The sequence below is a fragment of the Engystomops pustulosus genome, chromosome 9 (assembly GCF_040894005.1).
Source record: "Engystomops pustulosus chromosome 9, aEngPut4.maternal, whole genome shotgun sequence".
Classification (NCBI taxonomy): domain Eukaryota; kingdom Metazoa; phylum Chordata; class Amphibia; order Anura; family Leptodactylidae; genus Engystomops; species Engystomops pustulosus.
Genome location: NC_092419.1, coordinates 14678026 through 14704597, shown reverse-complemented (window position 1 = coordinate 14704597; position 26572 = coordinate 14678026). Strand labels below are relative to the sequence as shown.

Genomic DNA, 26572 nt, shown 5'->3' with positions numbered 1-26572 from the left:
TAAATCGCCAGCCTGGATGCAGAGGGCAGGCTGGGAGGTAGCTGTGTCCTAATAGGAAGCTTCAGCTTGTCCTGGAGTGCTTCAGGTATCACCCTTGAAGGTAGGATGATACCCCTTTCCTCACTAACTCTTATCTATTAGCTCCACTCTTCAGGCAGGGGCTAGGCTCTTCCTGCTCTGGTATGGTATGCTGGCTGAATAGAGTCTGGACTGGGGTAACCCAGTCTGCTTCTTCTCATCTGAGCTAGGCTAAAACTAGTCTCTAGCTGTTCTGAGCTGAGCTGAGCTCAGACTAAGCTGTTTTCTAGAACATTCCTGGCCAGGGGTTTTTGTAACCCCCTAGGTCAGGTGGTGGCTGCTCCTCCAATTACATCTCAGCTTACATTAGACAGAATGCAATACAAGTGATTGGACGACAGATCTTGAATCATACAAAACACTTAACTCCTGCCCTGCCAGGCAGGAGCTACCACTGCACTGTCCCCTGTGTGATGTGATGACATACTGTGGGACGTATTCGCAAGCACTCCTTCGCCATTGCATCGGCGAGGGTGTTGCAGTTGCAACCGGTAAAACTTTTGGTATACAATAATATAGAACTCCATAGGGGACATTTAACACGATATAACTTGCGGGATAGATCAAGAGGCGGAAGCCTCCAGGATGCTGCACCGCCTTTATTCTATGCCAGGCAGGGCGTAGAAATAAATGCAGCCGGCATCATTTAAGCCGTGCCCCCCCCCCCTTCATGTCCCTTCACGCCCCACTGGCGTGAAGGTGGCGGAAAGGGCTAAATAGTCACAAGTACTATCAATAGGCAAGCATTTGTGATTTTTTCAGGGCCTCTGCGCCATTGACGTGGTGCACAGGTCCTGATAGATTTGCCCCTATGTGTATGTATCTGAATATATAAGCTGCTGCGAAACTAAATTTGGAAACGTGCAGAGTCTAATGTAATTATCTCATACAATAGGCAATGGGGTTACAGGACGGTTACTAGGCTCCTGGATGTCTGGAGTCTGAGCTGTCTGGCCTTTGCTCAGATGCTTGGGCTGTACTTGGGTGAGGACACTGTGCAAGGTATGTGGGGTTCACACTGTAACTGAGTGATCTAGGGTCTAGGATCAACTCACTGACCTTGCTGAGCAGATTGCTGGCTGCAGCTACTGACACATGAGGGGCTCCCCACACGACTGAGTCTAACCGGGCCTAATAGTGGGTCACTGGGGAGGCCACCACGTTCCTGGGCTAAGACACCTGTGGCCTACACACTCAGTGCAAAATAAAATAAAATGTCTGGTTCAGTGGGTTGTGCCTAGGGCCGGGCAGACTTGCCAGCTTATAGCTATGGAATGCATCAATTGCCTCCTGACTAAGGGCAAATGGGGAAGAGGCAATTCAGTCAGAAAGGGGCAGCATTGGGCTGGAGGCAGCAGACCTTATCCCAGGCTGCAGGAGCTGGCCAGTCCTAGAAACATGTGAAGAGGCTTAGGGCCTCAGGGCAGGGGCACATTCTGGACTGCCAGCTTTCTTCCCTCTGTCAGGTATCTGCCTGTGGCTGAGAAGCAGTGGCCTAGGAAGACCACCTTCTCCTGGCAGTACTGGAGTTTGTCGCTGGAAACTTTGCAACCCTTCTGGAACAGAAAACACATAAGGTCAATAAATGCATCCTGGCAAACAAAAACAGTAGGTCCTCCGCATACTGAAAAGGAGAACATCCAGTAAGGGGCTAGTCTACTCCCTGTAGGGCCGTGGGGTATTGGTTGGGTGAGTTTTACCCCCCTTGTTGGAGTCTACATCAGGTATACTGGAATACTGAACTGGTAAAGGCAAATAGATACTGGCAATCCTCATGTAGGGGCACAGAGAGGAAAACATTTGCCAAATCAATAACAGTCAATAATATGTCACTCTCAGGGACTGCTGCCAGTTTGGGCTAGGGACCACTGGGCTTCGGTACACTCATTGGCAGCTTGGAGATCATGGACCATCCTACATGTATCCGGCTAGTCTTTTCTGAGTCTTTTCTTGACCGGGAATGGGCTAAAATCATCATCGGACTAGCAGAGGAGAGTTCTACAATGAAAGGCGATAACTCTGTTTGGGGGGGCTTTTCAGCAGGGGGACTGTTCTCGCTAACATCCTTGTCCGTAACCCCCCCCCCTTGTCTTGCCCTGTGGGGGCCGTCTCCGCCACTCACTACAGTAATGTCTCCTCCCCACAGTCGAAACACGCCCACTTGGGTCGGTCGGTTGAGACTTCCGGAGATGTTGTCAATCTCACTTTGGCGTGGTCTGTGAAACATCCTCTATTCCCTCTGAACGTCAATGTGTCAGAGTCCCTCCACCACATCTCCAGCCCAGTGTTCTGTGCTTCCTATAAAGTTCTGGCCAGACTCCAACGTCTCAATAAAATCCAGGTACACTTAAGATGGTTTTTAATCAAAAAGGAACAAAAGTCAGTCATAGGCTCTGTAATACAGTTGAGGGGCTCATTCTTGCTTAGTCTGTTCATGGGGTACACAGGAGGACATCACATCATGCTGTATTCTTGTTCCACAATCAAATAAATTCCTTCAAGTCTTTTTTAGATTGTCAGGGAGAAGTCTAAACGCAGCGATCTACCCCTCCCAAATGTAAATGTTCTCACTAGTGTGTAAACCACGAGATAACAGAACACAGATTCCAAGCAACTCAATATGGAGAAATTCAGTTTTCCGTGAACATCAAGGTCACTATCGTCTCTCTCGTAAATAAGACAGACACAGCACATGTCAGTTCTTCACAAAACAAAACGCAGCTCCAACAGCCCCCACCCTTTTGTTAATGTCCGGAGACATTTTAACACTTTTTATAGTAATTTTTCTCTAATTGTCGGGATCAATAAATTTTAATAATACTCAAACACACTCCAAGACCCCTAGCAGACGCCCCAAGCATGGTCAGCTGTTATCCTACAAAGCCCCACAACAACTTTTATGGCTGCCAACAGCAATCAACTTCCATCGACTTGAAGGGAATATAACTTAAGATGGCCGCCACTGAAAAATAAACTGTCTTAAGATGGCCGCCACTGAAGGATGGTAGGGCGTGTCATCTTCTCTAACCACCAGATACAGGGGTGGAGTCTGGATTACAGGGGCCATTTTTCTCTCCAAGGAAAATATAATTAAATCTCTTTTTCTCAAATTCTTTCCACATAAAAAACTTTGAAATGTCCCTTATCGCCCGTCTTTTTCTTCATTGGGCACTCTGAAGGATTCATGTCACTCTGTTCTGGTCCGTCCGTCAGTCAGAGGCTCTAAGTGTCTGTTTTGCAAATCTGATCACTTGTACAATCATCAGATCATCTGACACATCCCAAAACCTTCAAACCTTCAATACTTTTTACTTCAAACCCAAAACTACCAGCTCTTATGTCCGATCATGTCAACTTGCACTTTTCCATCAGTCCTACTGAACTCAACAACCTTCTGTCTCTGTGCATCTTTCCCCTTCATGTGGGACACAATCTTCCTTCTTGCCTATGTCTGCAATGCAACGCACTTGGCTCAATTCCAATTCACTCTGCTGTGCTCTCTGTATCTACAACTACGATACCGTTACAGGGACACATCCCCAAAGATTCAGCGGATGCCAACATCTCGATTTATTGACAAACAAAGAAACTAGCTACCAGAGAATATCTCACAAAGGACGCTACACCAAGCCACTGCCTGACTAGACTGACTAAAACATGCCGCCATCCTCCACTAGTTCTCACAGCCACACGAGACCGCTCAGACTCCCGAAGAAAGTCTAGCGCTCACCTGATCAGGGCGGGTCTCCGCAATCTGAACTCTGTCACAATCTATGGGAAAAACCAGTCCCAAACAAACAGTATCCCAGACACTATGATAATCCGACTATCACAACAGAATATCTCCCACTCTAGCATTGCAGACATCTAAGGGTTACTACTTCCCGTCCCACAGCTTCAGCTAACACCACAGACTTTCTGACCATCCGTCACTGTCCAGTCTCTTTTCAGTCTCTGTCCATCACCTTACAAAGTGGTTCTTTGCCAAAAACTCTGAGCTTAGGTTACAGTGAACAACAGTGGCAAATACATAACACAGAGACAGTCTTACCCGGTCCGTCCAACCAGTGAACCAGAAGTGACATATCAAGGTAGACAAGAAAAATTAATATCTTACCCTGAGAGCTCTCTGGTCAGTTCTGTTCACCGAGCCGGCGGGGACCCTTCACGGAGGCTGTCTCGGTGTTGTTGTTGTTTACTTCTAAGCCCACCCAGGGACGCCAAATATTGTTAGGGATTTTTATGCAGGGCCCCAACAGCCCTCTTGACTTTTGTAAGGTGAGTCCTAATTAACCCATGATTGAACATAAAGACTAAGCCACACACGTCAATCTCTTAGTCAAGATCTTCTACCGTTTAATAATCAAAATGCATAATATATATCAGACAGAAGAGTCATCAAAGGGGTGTGAATAGTATACTCCAAACCGATTGGTCATCAGCACATTCTGGGAAAAAAGTTAATTAATTGTGCTCAGTTCTCAGAGACCTTGTACACAGATATTGTTTATACTAGTTTGCTGAGAAGGAGATGATAAGTGGCTCCAGAATCATAATATCATGCAGCATCGAGGACAGACTGGCTTCTCATTAAATGTCAAAGGGTATTAGCTGACAGGCAAGCAAACATGTTACATAAAATTAAGTTTGAATCATGACATTAACTTGACAATGGTCAGGGAACATGGCCGCTGTATCTAAGATGGCGGACAGTAGTCAAGAGGGCGTCCGAAACAAGTGCGACCTCCTTAACATCTACATATGTCAAAAATAAGACAATAGCATTAGCGATATCTAAATTTAAAAGTTAATTTTGTCTAGAAAAGTAGATTAGAATAAATAAATGTATGGCTGCAGTGTACATCAGTGTATGATAATTTATTCTAAATAGCCATGAAATGACCTACTCGTTTGAGCAAAACGCGTAGGTCATTTCCTGCACACCATGATGTATGAGGTTGTGTACCTTGCCTAAGAAATTTGTATTACTTGGATTATATCATTTTTTGTGTGCAACAAAATACACATTTTCTCTATCTGATCCCTATTGTTCCCTATAGATCCCTATCCCTATCTGTTCCCTCCTGCATCTTGTGTGTTCCCTGTGTGATCACACTTGTCTTCCATTTTTCCCTGTCTGTCCCTTCAGAACCCAAACGCACTGTGCGTTGTGTTAGCGTTGTTCTGCAATAGATGCACTTTTCAGTGCGCCGTGTGAACAGCGCTGCACAGTATCTTTAGCGGTAGTTGGGTTGTCTTAGCGCAAGCTTGGTGCTTTTGTAGCACCTTTTTGCGTGGTGCACATAGGTATTTTTTTGGTGCCTGGTAATATTTTTTCCAGAGCGCAGTATGTGTACCTGTAGTTGGGTGCACTTATCTATTTTTTGTGTGTGCCATCTGTGCGGCTTGTCCGTGTGGTTTGGTGCGCATTATATCATTTTTTTGTGTGCCGGCTAGACAGTTTATCCGTGTAGTTGGGTGCACATCATCTAATTTTTCTAGTGTACGTTTTCACGGGGTTTTTTTGGTGCACATTTTTATTTTTTTGTGTAATGTATCAAAAGACGTACACCGGGTTGGAGGCATACAATATGCCGGCCTCTGACACTGAGTCAGCAAGTGGGGATGATGTCCCCTTTGTTGGTGATATATTCCTCTGTGGCGGCCATCTTGACCAAGAGAACTAAACAGACGCCATTACAGGTCTGGCAGCAATAGAGTTAAATGTTTTAATTCAGCCATTTTTTCATCATCCGTTTGTAAGGGTTTCTCCTTGACACTTGCTATAGATGACTGTTCTCTTTCTTGTCTTGTTCTCTAGCATTGCTTATCCTTGTTTTGGTTAGTACCTTCTGGAGACATTCTCTGTACATTCGGTAGTATAAACATGTTTGTGAACAAGGCCTGTTAATTTTTTTCACAGAATGTGCCGGTGTATTCATTATGGCCAATCGCATTACAGTATTCGATCTCCTTGTCACGCCCCCCCAACGCTGTTTTTTTCTGTCTGTGATATTTTGCATTTGAGAGATTAAACGGGAGAGCAGATCTTTACATCCACTAAGAGACTGACGTGTGTCTTGGGTTTATGTTCAAGTCCCTGGTACCGGGACAACCATGAAAGGGTTAATTTGAAAGTCACCTGTACATCTGATAAGGGCGGTTAAGCACTAGATAAAAATCTCTTAACACATTTTACCTATCATCATCCTGCTGCTCATCTTCCAGTGACTTGGAATTACCCCCGAGAAGGCGCCGCAGGGATTCAGGGACTCCTGCGATTGAAGTGCCCGGGACTTCTGCAGGAGAAGCGTCTGGGGCTTCCACTGACCCCACATGGGTAGCCCCAGATAATTATACCCCTCAGGTCCCTGATTTTTTGGGCCAGCCTGGAATTAAATTTGACACGGCAGGGCTCAGAGTTGTGGACTTTTTAAAGTATTTTTTTTGATGAGGAGCTGTTGAATTTAATTGTATTCGAGACCAATTTCTACGCTGCACAGCATATGCCCAAAACCCTTTCATTTTATGCACAACCCTACAGGTGGACCCCTGTCACTGCAGCAGAGATGGAGAAGTATTGGGACATAATACTTCCTATGGGGATTGTAAATAAGCCCGCAATCAGGGACTACTGGAGCACAGACATTCTGGACCACACCCCGATGGATCCACTTTGAAGTCAACCATAAGTTTTTGCACTACACCGACAACACACAGTGCCCACCCAGAGGTGACCCCAGTTATGATTGTTTATGTAAGGTCAGGCCCATATTAGATCATTTTAGTGCCAAGTTTGCCCAGGCATATACCCCCGCCAATCATGTGAGCAATAAGAGGTCAAGGTATGGCGCGAAGATGTAAAAGCTGTGAGAAAGTTCATCAGGGTATACCTACAAGTTCAGGCTATATGAAGGGAAGGACTCCACTATATTGCCCCCAGAATGGCACTATGCAGCGACTCTGTACAGGAGAGCCGGGCACTATGCAGCGACTCTGTACAGGAGAGCCGGGCACTATGCAGTCACTCTGTACAGGAGAGCAGGGCACTATGCAGCGACTCTGTACAGGAGAGCCGGGCACTATGCAGCGACTCTGTACAGGAGAGACAGGCACTATGCAGCGACTCTGTACAGGAGAGCCGGGTACTATGCAGCGACTCTGTACAGGAGAGCCGGGCACTATGTAGCGACTCTGTACAGGAGAGCCGGGCACTATGCAGCGACTCTGTACAGGAGAGCAGGGCACTATGCAGCGACTCTGTACAGGAGAGCCGGGCACTATGCAGCGACTCTGTACGGGAGAGCCGGGCAGTACGCAGCCACTCTGTACGGGAGAGCCGGGCACTATGCAGCGACTCTGTACAGGAGAGCTGGGCACTATGCAGCGACTCTGTACAGGAGAGCCGGGCACTATGCAGTCACTCTGTACAGGAGAGCCGGGCACTATGCAGTGACTGTGTACAGGAGAGCAGGGCACTATGCAGCGACTCTGTACAGGAGAGCCGGGCACTATGCAGCGACTCTGTACAGGAGAGCAGGGCACTATGCAGCGACTCTGTACAGGAGAGACAGGCACTATGCAGCGACTCTGTACAGGAGAGCCGGGGACTATGCAGTCACTCTGTACAGGAGAGCAGGGCACTATGCAGCGACTCTGTACAGGAGAGCCGGGTACTAAGCAGCGACTCTGTACAGGAGAGCCGGGCACTATGCAGCGACTCTGTACAGGAGAGCCGGGCACTATGCAGCAACTCTGTACAGGAGAGCAGGGCACTATGCAGCGACTCTGTACAGGAGAGCCGGGCACTATGCAGCGACTCTGTACAGGAGAGCCGGGCACTATGCAGCGACTCTGTACAGGAGAGCCGGGCACTATGCAGCAACTCTGTACAGGAGAGCAGGGCACTATGCAGCGACTCTGTACAGGAGAGCCGGGCACTATGCAGCGACTCTGTACAGGAGAGCCGGGCACTATGCAGCGACTCTGTACAGGAGAGCCGGGCACTATGCAGAGACTCTGTACAGGAGAGCCGGGCACTATGCAGCAACTCTGTACAGGAGAGCAGGGCACTATGCAGCGACTCTGTACAGGAGAGCCGGGCACTATGCAGCGACTCTGTACAGGAGAGCCGGGCACTATGCAGCGACTCTGTACAGGAGAGCCGGGCACTATGCAGCGACTCTGTACAGGAGAGCCGGGCACTATGCAGCGACTCTGTACAGGAGAGCCGGGCACTATGCAGCGACTCTGTACAGGAGAGCCGGGCACTATGCAGCGACTCTGTACAGGAGAGCAGGGCACTATGCAGCGACTCTGTACAGGAGAGCCGGGCACTATGCAGCGACTCTGTACAGGAGAGCCGGGGACTATGCAGTCACTCTGTACAGGAGAGCAGGGCACTATGCAGCGACTCTGTACAGGAGAGCCGGGCACTATGCAGCGACTCTGTACAGGAGAGCCGGGCACTATGCAGCGACTCTGTACAGGAGAGCAGGGCACTATGCAGCGACTCTGTACAGGAGAGCCGGGGACTATGCAGTCACTCTGTACAGGAGAGCAGGGCACTATGCAGCGACTCTGTACAGGAGAGCAGGGCACTATGCAGCGACTCTGTACAGGAGAGCCGGGGACTATGCAGTCACTCTGTACAGGAGAGCAGGGCACTATGCAGCGACTCTGTACAGGAGAGCCGGGTACTAAGCAGCGACTCTGTACAGGAGAGCCGGGCACTATGCAGCGACTCTGTACAGGAGAGCCGGGCACTATGCAGTCAGTCTGTACAGGAGAGCAGGGCACTATGCAGCGACTTTGTACACGAGAGCCGGGTACTAAGCAGCGACTCTGTACAGGAGAGCCGGGCACTATGCAGAGACTCTGTACAGGAGAGCCGGGCACTATGCAGCAACTCTGTACAGGAGAGCAGGGCACTATGCAGCGACTCTGTACAGGAGAGCCGGGCACTATGCAGCGACTCTGTACAGGAGAGCCGGGCACTATGCAGCGACTCTGTACAGGAGAGCCGGGCACTATGCAGCGACTCTGTACAGGAGAGCCGGGCACTATGCAGCGACTCTGTACAGGAGAGCCGGGCACTATGCAGCGACTCTGTACAGGAGAGCCGGGCACTATGCAGCGACTCTGTACAGGAGAGCAGGGCACTATGCAGCGACTCTGTACAGGAGAGCCGGGCACTATGCAGCGACTCTGTACAGGAGAGCCGGGCACTATGCAGCGACTCTGTACAGGAGAGCCGGGCACTATGCAGCGACTCTGTACAGGAGAGCCGGGCACTATGCAGCGACTCTGTACAGGAGAGCAGGGCACTATGCAGCGACTCTGTACAGGAGAGCAGGGCACTATGCAGCGACTCTGTACAGGAGAGCCGGGCACTATGCAGCGACTCTGTACAGGAGAGCCGGGCACTATGCAGCGACTCTGTACAGGAGAGCCGGGCACTACGCAGCCACTCTGTACAGGAGAGACAGGCACTATGCAGCGACTCTGTACAGGAGAGCCGGGCACTACGCAGTGACTCTGTACAGGAGAGCCGGGCACTATGCAGCGACTCTGTACAGGAGAGCAGGGCACTATGCAGCGACTCTGTACAGGAGAGCCGGGCACTATGCAGCGACTCTGTACAGGAGAGCCGGGCACTATGCAGCAACTCTGTACAGGAGAGCAGGGCACTATGCAGCGACTCTGTACAGGAGAGCCGGGCACTATGCAGCGACTCTGTACAGGAGAGCCGGGCACTATGCAGCGACTCTGTACAGGAGAGCCGGGCACTATGCAGCGACTCTGTACACGAGAGCCGGGCACTATGCAGCGACTCTGTACAGGAGAGCCGGGCACTATGCAGCGACTCTGTACACGAGAGCCGGGCACTATGCAGCGACTCTGTACAGGAGAGCCGGGCACTATGCAGCGACTCTGTACAGGAGAGCAGGGCACTATGCAGCGACTCTGTACAGGAGAGCCGGGCACTATGCAGCGACTCTGTACAGGAGAGCCGGGCACTATGCAGTGACTCTGTACAGGAGAGCCGGGCACTATGCATAGTGCGACTCTGTACAGGAGAGCCGGGCACTATGCAGCGACTCTGTACAGGAGAGCCGGGCACTATGCAGCGACTCTGTACAGGAGTGCCGGGCACTATGCAGCGACTCTGTACAGGAGAGCCGGGCACAATGCAGTGACTCTGTACAGGAGAGCCGGGCACTATGCAGCGACTCTGCATTGTGTGTTAAGTACAAGGACAAGAGAGAGGTCCTTGTATTAACCACAATACATGGGCACACCACCACCCCTGTCCCAGTACGAGGTACCAGTACAGAAACCCCCAAGCCGGACTGTATTATAACAAGTAGATGGGAGGGGTGGACTTGTCGGCCCAGGTGTTTCAGCCATACAATGCCATGCGGAAGTCAAGGCTGTGGTACAAGAAGCTGGCCGTGCACATCATGCAGATGGCACTGTATAATGCTTACATGCTGCATCAATATGCCGGCCAGAGGGGAACATTCCTGGAATTTCAAGAGGTGGTAATAAAGTACTTTCTTTTTGGAGACCAGGAAGGGGGGAGTGCCAGCACTTTTGGAACCGAGGCCACATCACGCATTGTACCAGGGCAGAACTTTCCAGGAGTAGTTCCCCAAACTGCCAAGAAGGGAAGGTCACAGAAGAGCTGCAGATGACCTGGGGGAGGAGGAGGCTTTGTTGTCAGGGTCAGCTCAGGATGGGCCAGAACCTCAGCGGATGGAAAGTGACACCATACCAGAACCAGACCAGCCTCAAATTAAGGCTACATTCACACTACAGTATGGGGGACGTATATACGGCCGACGTATATGTGGCTGATATACGTCCCCCATACACTTCTATGGGCTCACGGCCCTGTACGGGAGCGGTACGGTGCAGCACACGTGCGGCACCGTACCGCTCCGTAGCCCGGGGAAAGATAGGACATGTCCTATCTTTCCCTGTATTACGGCGCCGTGCGCCATTACTTTCTATGGAGAGGGGCGGGGGTGAGCTGCGCTCACCTCCTCCTCCTCTCCCCGCGCTGCCGTGTGCCCGCCGTACTACGGTGCGGCGGGCTCACGGCAGTGTGAATTTAGCCTAACACCAGTACCAGACCAATCCCCAACACAAAGCAGTGAGGGAAACAAGCAGGTTGTCCAGCAGGTTGTGCCACCCTCAGTGCCCCTTCCTTCTCCAGCGCCAACTTCTATAAAGAGAAGGAAGAAAGATACATCTAGCCGTAAGCCAGTGGATGAGTGGACCACTGTCCAAAAGCAGAGGAAGAACTAGAGCGGGAATTGCAGAGAATGGTGGCAGAATATGAGGATGAGCCAGATGCAGATCCCCCCTCAAAACGGAGCCTCATGCAGTAGGGCCAGAGTCTGAATCTGATATGGAGACGGATGGTCAGCAGGAGGGCTCCGACTCAGACTTATGAAGATGGGGTTACTCTCTCTGCTTCTTGCTATGGCTCTAATGGCGAACTTTCACCTTAAAGTGATATCTAGTAATGTGAATAGCATTAGAGCAAGGAAGACGAGACATGCAGTATATGAACATCTCCACTATCTGGATGCTGATGTCTTTTTCCTACAGGAGACTCATCTCACTACTCTTAGTCTCTTACGAGAAGCAGAGAGGGAATGGCGCTCAGGTCCATCCTTCTGGTCACTGTCCGTGGAGCCTTGTGCCGGGGTCTCCATAGTCTTTAATACCCACAATGTCACTAAACATAAGCTAACTGAGGTATTGATGGGAAGGTGTCTGGTGCTGGAGGTTACCATCCGAGGTAGGAGACTCTGCCTTATGAATATCTATGGTCCACAGACAATGACTGAAAGGGTGAATCTATTTAATAAGGTTAAGCCCTATCTCTTCACATCTGTTCCTGTGATCACGGCGGGTGACTTTAATGCCACAAGAACAACTAGTGATAGACCGACTGGTAGACCCCTAGCAGGAGACTCTAAGGCAGTGATGGCGAACCTTTTAGAGACAGAGTGCCCAAACTGCAAACCAGAATCCACTTAATTACCATTAAGTGCCAACATGGCATTTTAAGCTGCAACTTATTGCTACCAGAATGATTGCTTCCACATCATTCAATCGTATCGGCCCCCTGAGGCCACCAATACAGTTGAAGGAAGGCGGACAAATTCAGACTGTCATTATAGCTTCTCTCCAGGGTCTCTCTGTGCAGGAAGAATAGTGGGTCCACCGGATAGCCAGTCCAATACTGGATGAAGGAAAGGATTCACAACGTGTTTCTGGGGCTCCCTTCCTCGGGTACAATGAAAGCACAACGGATGACACATCATTTGTTCAGAGGCTTCATGTATGAGCCAGCAGTATGGACAATGTGACATTTATCTATGTATATCATAGTACACAAGCCACTGTAGAAACATATGACATATGTGCTGTTCCCCTTAGTTGTATATGTTGTTATTCTACTGTTTACATAACTGTATTTTGTTCTACCTCCATTATATGTGATATATTGGGGCTATGCTGCCATCTGCTGGTCAGTATGCACATGCGCTCCCTCTGCTCGTTTTATAAGTTTTTTCTAAGTGGGAGTGGTTTTGGAGCCTGTTCCTTGTTATTTCCTGTGGCAGCCATCTTCGGTTGCCTGTAACTGGGAACACACGTGTTTTGGGCTACAGAAGCATCAAATTCTGACCAGCAGCTCAGATCTCTGTATTACAGAAGCGTATATCATCTTCAAGACTCATCAATTACCAGCATCAACAATCTCAGAGCCACACAACACTGTATCTGTGACTATCGCTGTATCTGAGGTAATAAACCAAGTCTTGCTTCACATCACTGATTACTGCATCTTATCTCCTGCATCTGAGCTCTGGTCCTGTCTGCTCCACATTCTGGATACGAAGGTAGGAAAGTTTCCCAGTTACTATCTTCTAGTCAGTTACACCTTCAATCGCCTTGTGTGGGGACAGAACAGTCAGAATTTGTCTTAAAGCCCAAAATCATAGTCAGAAATATCTTGTGCAACAAGTTCATGTGCAGTGACTCTGCCCGGCTATATTACATGTCTGGACAAGCCTCAGGGGAAGCTCAGTGTATCTGTAATATTTTATACATGCAGCAAGGTCTTCCTCTGACCATCCTCCTACTAAGAGACTTCCTGGACATATCTCATGTTGCTGCAGTCAAAGAGATTTGAAAACACTGCAATTTACTGAAATTACCCTGGGAATATTATTGGGGTGTCCCACAGAAGCCGTGCTGCGATTTTTAGCCCCAAATCAAAAACTTTGTTTTCTTAAAGAGACAGTCCACCTTACACCAAAATGGCTGAAAAAGATGTGGAACAATTTCCCAGTGATAAAACACAGCAAAGACAAGCTGATTCGGATGATTTTGAAGAGTAGGAAAAGGAAGTCGCACTTTCAGCAGACGAGATTACACGACCAAGACGCTTTCTCAAACCGTCACTGAAGGTCATTGAAAACTATCACACTACAAAAGATGAGTTCTGTGATAACCTGGAAGATCTATGGAAACGAGTTACCTCCCTCTTGTCAGGCTTTCAATCCCTCAAAGGTAATGCTGAGAGGTTACAAGACTTCGTTACAAAGCTGAATACAGCGCACGAAAGATATAAGCGACTTCTGGCAAAGTACGTCACGTTCTTAAAAGACTGTAATATTGATGAAGCCTTAACAGAGCTGAACAAAGCAGAATCAGAAGACAGAGAAAGAGACGCCATGGTGCAGAATGCTAAAGCTAAAGCGGAACTCCATATCTCTCATTTACAGGAGACTAGATCACACGCATCAACTTCATCCAAACATTCATCACGAACATACAGATCTTCATGCTCAAGAAGCTCAGTCCTAAGTGACAGATTACTAGAGGCCCGTATAGATGCAGAGCAATCCAAAATAAGACGTGCCTTCAGAGAAAAGGAATTAATGGCAGACGCTAAGGCTAAAAAAGAGAGAGCAGAAGCTGAGGCCAAGAGAGCAGAAGCAGAGGCTCTGATAAAGACTCTTCAAATAGAGATGGAAGAGGAAATCGCATTAGCCAAAGTAAAGGTACTTGAGCAAGCTTTGAGCCAAGGTCTTGATCCAGTTTGCTCGCCACCACAGGAAACAGACAATCCAGTTGATCGCACCAGTGATTATGTGCTGAAACAGTCATCTGCAGCGCTCCCTATTCTCAGTACTGTTCAAGTTGACAATGCTGAAACATACAAGTCAGCTCTACCTGAGGTTCCAGTGCTGTCCATAGCACCTGCACAAACTAATAATCTTCACCCTGTTGTACCTTCTCATGGACAGTTATCTCAGCAAGATGGCTATCAGTTATTTTCTGGCCTACAGCATAAGCAGCGGTCATCAGAACTTCCAGAGGCTAAACCACAGCTCAACCCTTCAGCGACCTCATTCTACCCAGGAACATCTCACCCTTTCACGCCAAGCAACCCACACGCCCAAGGGGTACCACGAGTTGACACGGCAACAAGCAGTGAGAAAGCAGATATGTCTGAGTTTGCTAGGTATATGGTTAGCAGGGAGCTGATCAACACCAGTCTCTCAAAATTTGACGACCGTGCAGAAAGCTACAGAGCATGGAAAGCAACCTTCAAAGCTGCCATCGCCAACCTTAACCTAACCGCAGAGCAGGAGCTTGACCTCCTTGTCAGGTGGTTGGGACCAGGCTCTACAAATCGCATCAAGAGCCTCAGAACTGTCTATGTGGGACAAGCAGAAGCAGGTCTTGCCGCTGCCTGGCAGAGACTTGAACGTACCTTTGGCAGTGCCGAAGCGATAGAGAAATCCCTATTCAAGAGATTGCAGAACGTTTCAAAGATTAATCTCAAGGAGGTCAACAAGCTCCAGAACTTAAGTGATCTGCTTATGGAACTGGAACTTGCCAAAAGAGACCCTCGTCTATCTGGATTGTGTTATCTGGATACTGCCCATGGGGTGAACCCAATTGTCACAAAACTACCATACAGTTTGCAAGAGAAATGGGCAACATCAGTCTCAAGATACAAAAGGACACATGATGTCACCTTTCCCCCGTTTGTTCATTTTTGCAAGTTCATCGATGAGCAGGCCCAGATGAGAAACGACCCCAGTCTCGACTTTCTGGAGTTCAACACCGCAACTGCATCATCATCAAGGTATGAAGACATCACACAAAAACACAAAGACTTTAAGAACAGTGTGAATGTTAGAAAGACCAACCTGCCACCACATGCAGTAGCCACTGGCAAACGCCATACTAACTCTTCAGGAGACAAATCCTTCAATCGTGAATGTCCCATTCATAAAAGGCTACATTCGCTAAACAAATGCAGAGGATTTAGGTCCAAACCCATACAGGAACGCAAGAAAATGCTCACTGAGCTAGGAGTATGTTTTAGATGTTGTGCTTCATTGGAGCATATGGCAAAGGACTGTAAATCTGCAATTGAGTGTGAGGAGTGTCACAGCGACAGACATGCCACAGCTATGCACCTAACCCCACTCACCAGAGATTCACCAGCTGTAGTTGCCAGTATTCCTGCTCCAAGCCATGGCGGGGAGCCCCAGAAGCCTGCTAACTCTACCACAGATGTTTCCTGTTCATGCATGGAGGTATGTGGAGAGCGCCAAAGAGACAAATGTTGTGCCAGAATATGCTTAATCAAGGTTTACCCAGAGGGACAACCAGAAAGGGCTATAAAAATGTACGCAATCATCGATGACCAAAGCAACCGGTCACTAGCGGGACCTAAGTTCTTTGAAGCCTTTGGAATCAAGGGACCTGCAACACCTTATACTTTAAATACCTGTTCAGGTAGCATAGAGACTTGTGGAAGAAGAGCACAAGGATTCATCGCTACTGCTATCAATGGGGACACTGAGATACCTCTACCTACTTTGATTGAATGTGACCAAATACCCGATCACAGGGATGAAATTCCCACCCCAGAAGCTGCATTTCACCAACCACACCTAAAGCACCTGGTCAGTGTTATCCCACCTTTGGATATGGACGCCGAGATTCTACTTCTGCTTGGCAGGGACAATCTAAGGGTACACAAAGTGCGTCAACAGTGTAACGGTCCTGACTATGCCCCGTATGCCCAGAGACTAGACTTAGGATGGGTAGTCATAGGAAATGTATGCTTGAATCAACCAGGAGTTAACTCTTTTAAGACATATGTGTGTGGGGATGGACGCACATCTTACATCAAGCCATGCCCTCATCACTATAAGGTGAAAGAGAAACATCCAGACCTCATACAGGTGCCTGAGGTCATTCCCTCCCCCTATGCTGATGACCTGGGGAGATCAGTGTTTCTCACAACTAAAGATGACAATAAGGTAGCCTTGTCAGTAGAGGACAGAGAATTTATCAAGATAATGGACAATGGGTTCTCTAAAGATGAAACCAGTCATTGGGTTTCTCCATTGCCCTTCCGAGCTTCCAGGGCAAGACTCCCAAATAACCGGGAACAAGCTTTGTCTAGATTCAACTCTCTTCATCGTACTCTAAACAACAAGCCTGAAATGAGAGAACATGTTGTAACCTTTATGGAAAAAATATTCCAGAAAAACCACGCAGAACTGGCTCCATCCTTAAAGAAGAATGAGGAGTGCTGGTACTTGCCTTCATTTGGAGTATACCATCCGCAGAAACCTAATCAAATTAGGGTTGTGTTTGACTCAAGCTCCAAACATCAAGGTATATCTCTTAATGATGTCCTTCTCACAGGTCCTAATCTGACAAATAATCTACTCGGAGTCTTGATAAGGTTCAGGAAAGAGACTGTTGCCATCACTGCTGATATAGAACATATGTTTCACTGTTTCCTAGTCAGAGAGGACCACAGGAATTTCCTGAGGTTTCTGTGGTACAAGGACAATGACCCCAGCATGGAGATGGTGGAGTATCGCATGAGGGTACATGTATTTGGGAACAGCCCTTCACCTGCTGTAGCGACCTATGGCCTTCGCAGAACTGCTAAAGAAGGAGAGTCTGGGTATGGAACAGATGCCAGAGACTTTGTTGAAAGGGACTTCTATGTAGATGATGCACTCAAATCATTACCTACAGAAGAAGCAGCAATTGATTTACTCAAAAGGACTCAAAACATGCTGTACCAAGCTAAACTGCGATTACACAAAATCGCTTCAAATAGCCTGGCTGTCATGAGAGCCTTTGAATCAGATGACCATGCACCGGGATTCAAGGACATAAACTTCGGACTGGACAGTCCACCCTTGCAAAGAAGTTTAGGCCTGAGGTGGGATCTGTCAACTGACTCCTTCGGCTTTCAAGTAAGCTGTGCAGACAAACCATTCACAAAACGTGGTGTCCTGTCAGTTGTAAACAGCCTATATGATCCACTGGGATTTGTAGCGCCTATTACCATACAAGGTAAATCCTTACTGAGACAACTTTCTGAAACCGTCAAAGATTGGGATGCTCCACTTCCTTCTGATAAAGAGAAAAAATGGGAAGCCTGGAAGAAATCTCTGTGTGCTTTGGATCAGATCTGCATCCCGAGATGCTATGTAAAAATCTCACTCACTGCTAGTGCAAGAAAAGAACTCCATGTGTTCTCTGATGCTTCCACAGAGGCCATAGCAGCTGTCGCCTACCTGAAGGTAACAGAACACAACAGTCAAGTTCAGATTGGGCTAGTTTTCGGCAAAGCTAAGCTAGCCCCCAAGCCTGATCACACTATTCCCAGACTTGAACTCTGTGGGGCTGTGTTAGCAGTAGAAATAGCAGACTTCATACAACAAGAACTGGGTACTGACCTAGACGAAGTCCAATACTACACTGACAGTAAGGTCGTCTTAGGTTACATCTACAATCAGACCAAGCGATTTTATGTGTATGTCAGTAACCGCATACAGAGGATCAGGAGGTCCTCCAAGCCAGGACAATGGCGCTATGTACCATCTGAGCTTAATCCAGCAGATCATGCCACTAGGCCTATGTCTATAAGTTCTTTTGCTAACTCTTCTTGGCTCACAGGTCCAGAATTTCTGCTAAAACAGGCGAACAAACATGTTCTAGAGGACTTCAGCATCCAGGATCCAGATAATGATCCAGAAATCCGCACTGAGGTTGGTGCATTAGTCACTGGAACAAAGCCAACTTCCAGCCTCGGTTGTCAACGCTTTGAACGTTTCTCCAGTTGGAGGAGACTCGTAAGAACTATTGCAAGGTTAGTGCATATTGCAAGATGCTATCACCATACATCTGGGGATAAAGATTGTTGTGGTTGGCATATCTGCCATAAACCCTTCTCTGCAGAGGACATTTCTCAAAGTGAATTCCTTATAATACGTCACGTGCAGCAGGAAGAATTCAATACAGAATGGAAGTGCCTGTATAACAAACAGCAGGTTCCAGCAAAAAGCCCTATTGCCAATTTGAATCCATTTTTGGACAGTTTTGGATTGTTAAGGGTTGGTGGTCGACTAAATCAAGCTGGCCTGGGAGTTGCGGAGCAAAATCCTATCCTCATTCCCAGCAAACATCATGTTACCATCTTGTTGATCCGACACCATCATGAAAAGACAGAACACCAAGGTAGGCAAATGACAGAGGGGAAGTTACGATCTGCAGGCCTTTGGATTGTAGGCATGAAGAAACGTGTGGCACACTTACTGTATCATTGTGTGCATTGTCGGAAAGCATGGGGAAGGCAGTTACACCAACAGATGGCTGACTTACCTGCAGTCAGACTAAGTACCGAGCCACCCTTCACTTATGTTGGCCTAGACGTCTTTGGGCCATGGATGGTGTCAGCACGCAGGACCCGTGGTGGCCACGCAAACAGTAAGCGTTGGGCCGTACTATTTACTTGCATGAGCGTGCGTGCCGTTCACATAGAGGTCATAGAATCTATGGATGCTTCGAGTCTGATTAACGCTTTAAGACGCTTCTTTGCAATCAGAGGACCAGCAAAGCAGTTGAGGTCTGACCGTGGAAGCAACTTCATTGGAGCATGTCGAGAACTAAATATTGACACAAAGCCCATCCAAGATCAGTTGGCGGAGAACGGTTGCACTTGGATTTTTAATCCTCCACATAGATCCCACATGGGAGGCGCCTGGGAAAGGATGATTGGGATCTCACGCAGTATCTTAAATTCTATGCTAATGGATGTGAATTCTTCAAGACTCACACATGAGACTCTGATTACTCTTCTTGCTGAAGTTTCCGCCATCATCAATTCAAGACCTCTTGTGCCAGTATCAATGGATCCTGAAACGCCAGTCATACTGACTCCAGCTACTCTTCTCACCCAGAAGATCGGGAATCCACTAATGCCAAGTAGAGAGTATACACATGCAAACATCTACCAAAAACAGTGGAAACGTGTACAATACTTAGCAGATTACTTCTGGAATAGATGGCGAAAGGAGTATCTTGTAATTCTTCAAGGAAGAAGAAAATGGCAACATCCGAAACCAAATCTCAAAGAAGGAGACCTTGTGTTAATGAAGGAACAACAAACAGAAAGGATTGACTGGCCTATGGGACTAGTCACAAAAGTTCTTCCCAGCAAAGACGGCAAGATTCGGAAAGTGGAGTTGAAGATCTCCAGGAAGGGCGAGTCTAAAACATTTGCAAGACCAATGAGCTCATTCTGATACTACCCATGGAGGATATTCCTGCAAGATGAACAGGACTGAACTTTATAAATGGATCTTGTTCGTGACTTGAGAAACAGGATTATCTTAGTGTTTTATATTGTATTCTAACATTTTGTTACAGGTTTGGACTATATCTTATAGACATTAGTTCATAGTGAAATCCCCAAAGGGAATTTCAGACGGGGAGTGTGCTGTTCCCCTTAGTTGTATATGTTGTTATTCTACTGTTTACATAACTGTATTTTGTTCTACCTCCATTATATGTGATATATTGGGGCTATGCTGCCATCTGCTGGTCAGTATGCACATGCGCTCCCTCTGCTCGTTTTATAAGTTTTTTCTAAGTGGGAGTGGTTTTGGAGCCTGTTCCTTGTTATTTCCTGTGGCAGCCATCTTCGGTTGCCTGTAACTGGGAACACACGTGTTTTGGGCTACAGAAGCATCAAATTCTGACCAGCAGCTCAGATCTCTGTATTACAGAAGCGTATATCATCTTCAAGACTCATCAATCAAGCAACACCATGGCAGCTCTTTCTAGTTATGACACTTAAACAAATATGTCACATAACAAATACAATCTGTATGTAGCGGGTTAACCCCTTATATGGACAGGGTCCACCAGCGTCCTCCCTCCTGCCAAACCAATGAATACAATTGGCACATTTTACCCCAATAAACTATGATGATTCTCTGGCAAACAATGAAGTTCCGGAGCATTTTGCACACAAATAATAGAAGCTTGTATGGATTTGTTCGTCTATTGGAAACAATACAACAATTTGTAAATCTCGAGCCTATGTTTTTCTATGGACTTAAATTTGCAACAAATCTCCTCTTGTGATTATTTAGGGAAGTCTTTCATGAGTGTAAGGAGGAGAGGATTCTCTGGACCACCGCAGGACCGGAGTCTAAGTGGCACGTGGTCCTCACCGGGGCCCTCCGCAAGGCAGGATGGTCTCGCTACGGCAGGGGACCACCAGGTCTTTCCACAGATGTGACTAGCCCGCGGTGGCAGCCGAGGCCGAAGTACCTTAACAGAAAACAGTCTCGTGGTTGGGTGCAGGCACAGGGTCAGGGCAGGCTGCAGAGATGCAGGGTCAAGACCAATCCGGGGTCAGCAACGGGAGGTCCAGGCAGATGGGAACGGGAAAACAGGCACACGGGACACAAGAACACAGCAACGCGGGAACACAGCAACGCGGAGGGACTCTGGTAAGACGGGAACGCGGAGGGACTCTGGTAACACAGGAACGCGGAGGGACTCTGGTAACACAGGAACGCGAAGGGACTCTGGTAACACAGGAACGCGGAGGGACTCTGGTAACACAGGAACGCGGAGGGACTCTGGTAACACAGGAACGCAGAGGGACTCTGGTAACACAGGAACGCGGAGGGACTCTGGTAACACAGGAACGCGGAGGGACTCTGGTAACACAGGAACACGGAGGGACTCTGGTAACACAGGAACGCGGAGGGACTCTGGTAACACGGCAACACAGGAATCAGGAGCAGGATCGCAGGAATATTGCTTGGAAGCTTTTCCTAAGGCTGTGAGGCACAAAGATCCGGCAGGGCTTGCAGGAAGGGTTAAATAGATCATCTGAAAATGGCCAGTGGCAATTAGTGGCGCGCTGGCCCTTTAAATCTCCTGAAGGCAGAGAACGGTATCGAGAACGCGCTGGTGGGGTGACCTGTGACCCCATGGGTTACGGGACCACCTGTGACAATGGGTCATTGGGCCAGACTGTGTTAATGTTGATTATACAGCTAATTAAAAAAGTTAAAGGGATATTCTCATTTCGGCAAATTAATTTTATTGTTTGTATGATGAAAAATAATACAATTTTCCTATATACTTTCTGTATCAGTTTCTTGTGGTTTTCTAGATCTGTGCTTGCTGTCATTCTATAGAAAGCTTCATTGCTTACTTCCAGGGGACAGAATCTGACCATGGTCACACAGGTGCACGGCTCGTTATATAACACGGCTCTGATTACTCTCTGTGATCCTAATGGGCCGTGCACCTGTGTGACCACGGTCAGATTTCTGTCCACTGGAAGTAAACCTAGAAGCTTTCTATGGAATGACAGCAAGCAGAGATCTAGAAAACGGTGAGAAATTGATACAGAAAGTGTATTGTAAAGTTGTATAACTTTTCATTATTCTAACAATATACATTACTTATGGAAATGGGAAGACCCCTTTAATACTCATTATGATGCCACCGTGTTATGTCTCCTGTTGGACAAGACAGCAGGACTAGGATGCAAACCTTGCCAACTCCTGGGCAGCAACATGGCTTTATTTAGTAGTTCATAGACTCCTGAATCGGTCATTTGCTGAAGACAAACAAAAACTACATTGAATTGAAAGATATTTATTTATCTCATCTGATATTATGTTATATATTATGTGATATTATGTTATATATTATGTGATATTATTATAATCTTTACATCTTTACATCTTTCGCGGTTTAGGCTTTCTTCTGTACTGTCCGTCTTCCCGGTACACGCCTTCTTCTATTATTTAAAAAAAAAAGAACATACAATTTTAAGAATTCATATATCAGTAAAATAAATAAAAGAAATATATTTGGAGTATTGATGCCACATAAAGGTTCCCTCTAGAATGAACACTGTCCTGTAGATTATTCACTGAATATATCTGTAGTGAGTAGCTTCAGTGTTCTCGGGGCCCTTTTGTATTGCAGGGTACAACATAGAATGGTGGAACAATTAGGGGGGGTGTGGCCTTTTTTGGTGGAGCTACAGAGGGGATGTCTTCTAAATTAAGGGACACGTGCAAGTTATTTTTTTAATCAAGGGCAACAGATTTGAAACTAATCTAACCCTGATATAGAAGCAAAGAAAGTACAAATCTCAAGGAGACATCACATGTGAGTTACTAAGATTAAGGGGAACCTGTCATCAGAAATTTACCTAATAAACCACCACCAGTATATTGTCAGGTAGCTGAACACCTTCCAGATCGTGTTTCTTTCATGGCCCAGTACGGTGGTGGCATCCAGAAAATCTACTTCTAAGTGAGATGTAAATCGGTTTTATAAAATCAAGGAAGCAGAGATTTTAATACTGAAGTCAAGCTCTCTTTTTCTCAGAAAGCCCCCGTTACAGCAATTAATGGTCCTGCATCCAAAGATATCACTAACTAGATGTACTGAAGTCCGATGTGTTATATCAGTCACAGAGGAGGAGGCGTTCAGAGCTCCCTATCTTGACTTCAGTGTTAAACTCTCCGCCTTCTTGACTTTATACAATCAATTTACTTCTCACTTCAGAGTTGATTCTCTGGATAATACACTGGGACATGACAGAAACAAAAGCTAGAAGGTGCTACGCTGCTGGACAATATACTGGTAGTGGTTTATTTGGCCAGTTGCTGATTCCCAGGTTCCCTTTAAAGGTTTAGTAGAATGATGACTACATCTGATCAGTTCTTATCATCACTCTATGTTCAGTAGGATCCACATACTTCTCCCTAGTCTGGTCTTACATTGAAATTGCACAACATGTGAAGTCCATAAGGGAAGCACTGACCACTCAATTCCCCTCTGATTTTGTCCTAACTCTATACTGAGTTTGATTCTGGTCCTGTATTTGTAAATTGGTTCTCATGCTGCATCTACAGAATGGGCTCACTATTATGTAGATATTGTCCTGGCTATGATAGGCAGGACCATTATAAGTTCAATACACAGTATTCATAGGTTACAGAAGTCTTGCAGTGAGAGCCAGATGCCTAATTACCTTTAAACCTGCAATTAAAGGGAACCTATCACCAGGCCTCATTTTCACTAAAGACAGGTTGCAGAAGCCCATGACACCCGCAGTGCAAATCTGCCTCTCTGCCTTTATAAGCATTTCCATTACAATATAATTGTAAATCCACGGGTAGTCCCAGGGGCTGGGCTGTGGTTTGGATGCATTTCAAAAGACATGAGCCTTTTCTGTGTTACTCCCTCCTCAGATCTTAGCCCCCCCCCCAACTTTGTGCTCCTGTACAGCTCCACCTCCTGCTCCTTCTCAGAGGTCACAGCCTGGTGAGCTGATATCAGTGGGGGAGGGACAAGCTCTACTGGAGCACAAATATGGAGGCAGCGTGCAGCTCAGACAAGTCACATATAGGGGCACTGTCACGGTTACACCCGCGATCCTCGGTAAGGATTGAGGGTGTACCTATGCCTGCTGCCGCGGCCCCCGCCCCCCCAGCTCTCATTTACCTCTCCTAGGCTCCGGCCTGCACTCTTACTCCCAGCGTGTAGGCCGCATGCTTCTTCCATGCAGTCGCGTGCTCCTGCCACTAGAGGGGGCGCGCGCGGACTTCTCCCAGCCTTAAAGGGCCAGCGTCCTCCTTATTGGCTCTGGCATTCCTGGCTCGGCTATATAGCCTGGCGACTCCCAGCATCCCCTGCCGGATCTTCATGTCCTGTTACTGAAGAGTAAGCCCTCTGTATTCCCGAGCGTTTCCAGACGCCTCTGTGGATTCTGTGATTCCCGTGTTCCGTGGTGTTCCCATGTTCCTGGTTTCCTGTGTTCCCTTGTTCCGTGGTATCCTATAGTGGTCCTGTTATCCTGTGGCGGTCCTGTTGTCCTGTGGCGGTCCTCTTGTCCTGTGGGCGGTCCTGTTGTCCTGTGGCGGTCCTGATATCCTGTGGCGGTCCTGATATCCTGTGGCGGTCCTGGTGTCCTATGGCGGTCCTGGTGTCCTGTGGTGGTCCTGGTGTCCTGTAGCGCTCCGTTATTCCAGCAGCCATCCGAGGTCCTGCCTGCCATCCGAGGACCTGTCTGCCATCCGAAGTCATGCCTGCCATCCGAGGTCCTGCCTGCCATCATTGGTCCCTGTGTCCCTACTTTGGCTGCCACCGCGGGCCTAGTCGCACCCACGGAGCGACCTGGTGACTCCCGCCGCAGCAAGACCATCCCGCTTTGCGGCGGGCTCTGGCAAAGACCAGGAGATCACTTAGACTCCGCTCCCGGGTGCGACTAAGGTTGTTATCTCCAGCGGTGGTCCAGGGAGTCCACTGTTTATCCCTGAGATTGTGACAGTAAGATCCGGCCATGGACTCCGCCAAGTACAGCCAGTATCTCAAGCTGCGTAAAGAATCGGAGTCACTCTATTTGGCGGGCGGGGATGAAAACAAAAAAATGACCGACTGAAATCTGAAATAGAGCAGCATCAGTAGAGCCGCCAGAGCCGGATCCTCATTGGCGCTCTTGGAGCGCCAGCGCCGGGCCCCCGGATCCAGATTTATTGCTTAGGGGCCCCCGGCCTGGCACTCCAATAGCGCCAATTAATAAGCTCCTGCTGGGGCCCCCGTCGGACACATCGGCAGTCGGGCAGGGGCCTCCGTCCGTCCGGACCGGAAGCTCCTGCCCGTCACTGTATAGTGCTCGATGCGGCCGTTTCCGGCCGCTCGAGCACTATAACTGGAGCGATGTGGCCGGAAGACCCCGGCGCACATCGCTCCATGCACTAGGATGCGCGGCCGCGTGATGACGTCATCACGCAGCCGCGCACCCTTTTCTGCCCAGACGCAGCAAGAAGAAACAAGATGCGGGACCTGAGGTGAGTATAAGGTTTTATTTTTTTAATAGAACAGCAGTAAAAGATGGTGGGGGCCCTAAATATATAAAATAATTAATTGGGGGTGGGGCTGAATATTAAATAATTAATTGTTGGGCGGGCAGCATCATATCAACTAATTAAGGGGGGAAGCAGCATATTAACCAATCAATTGGAGGGGGGGGCAGCAACATATTAATTAATGAATTAAGGGGGCAGCAGCATATAAACTATTTATTTGGGGGGGGGCAGCAGCATATAAACTATTTATTTGGGGGGGGGGGCAGCAGCATATTAACTATTTATTTGAGGGGCAGCCGCATATTAAATAAATAATTCTGGGAGGGACAGCATATTAAATAATTAATTGTGTGTGGGGGGTTAGAATATTAACTATTAACTCCTTCACCCTCTTCAGCATACGTGTACGGCGTAGTGGTACGGGGGCTGTATGAAGAGGGCTCACGGGCTGAGCCCTCTTCAAACAGAGGTATGGTTTTCTGCATATTGCAGCAAAGACCCACTGCTAATAACCGTGATTGGTGCTAGCACCAACCGCGGGTATTAACCGGTCTGATGCCGCCGTACGACGTTATCGAGGCAGCGATCGGTTGCCATGACAGCCTTGGGTCTTTGTCAGACCCAAGGCTGCATGGTTTCTGCAGATTCGTTACAATGTGCCAGTGGCATATACTGCAATACAGTTGTATTGCAGTAGTATTGCAGTATATGGTAGAAACGGGTCTAAAAAATAGTAAAAAAAAAAGTTTAAAAAAATAAATCCCCCCCCTTTCCCTAGAACTGATATTAAATTTATTAAACAGTAAAAATCAAAAACACGTTAGGTATCGCCGTGTCTCAAAATGTCTGGTCTTTCAAAATATAAAAACGGTTATTGCTGATGTTGAACCACATTGCTGAAAATAGCGCCCAAATGTCCGAGATGTGACTTTTACACCATTTTACATAACAGAAATAATGTAACAAAAACTGATAAAAAGGTCTTGCAGTCCTCAAAATGGTAGCACAGAAAACTTCAGCTCATCCCGGCAAAAAAATGACTCCTCACACATCTCAGTACCTTATATACTCAAGTATAAGCCAACCTTTATATAGCCAGCACCTTCCCCTGATATAGCTCTCCTCCTGCACCTGTATATAGCCTCCCTCCAGCCCCTATATAGCCAGCCAGTCCCCATATACACCCAGGTCCTGCCCCTGATGTAGCCTGCCCCCCTATATAG

General features: G+C 47.7%; 1 long non-coding RNA gene across 5 annotated transcripts in view; it reads right to left on the bottom strand.

The window, feature by feature from the left end:
- Window positions 1-22221: 22221 nt before the first annotated feature.
- The window catches only part of LOC140077127 (uncharacterized), a 148225-nt gene continuing 143874 nt past the window's right edge, over window positions 22222-26572 (bottom strand). For all 5 annotated transcript variants that reach the window (XR_011849710.1, XR_011849711.1, XR_011849712.1 and 2 more), the window contains one exon: window positions 22222-22264. This is a non-coding gene — a long non-coding RNA (uncharacterized lncRNA). The remainder of the gene's footprint in view (window positions 22265-26572) is intronic.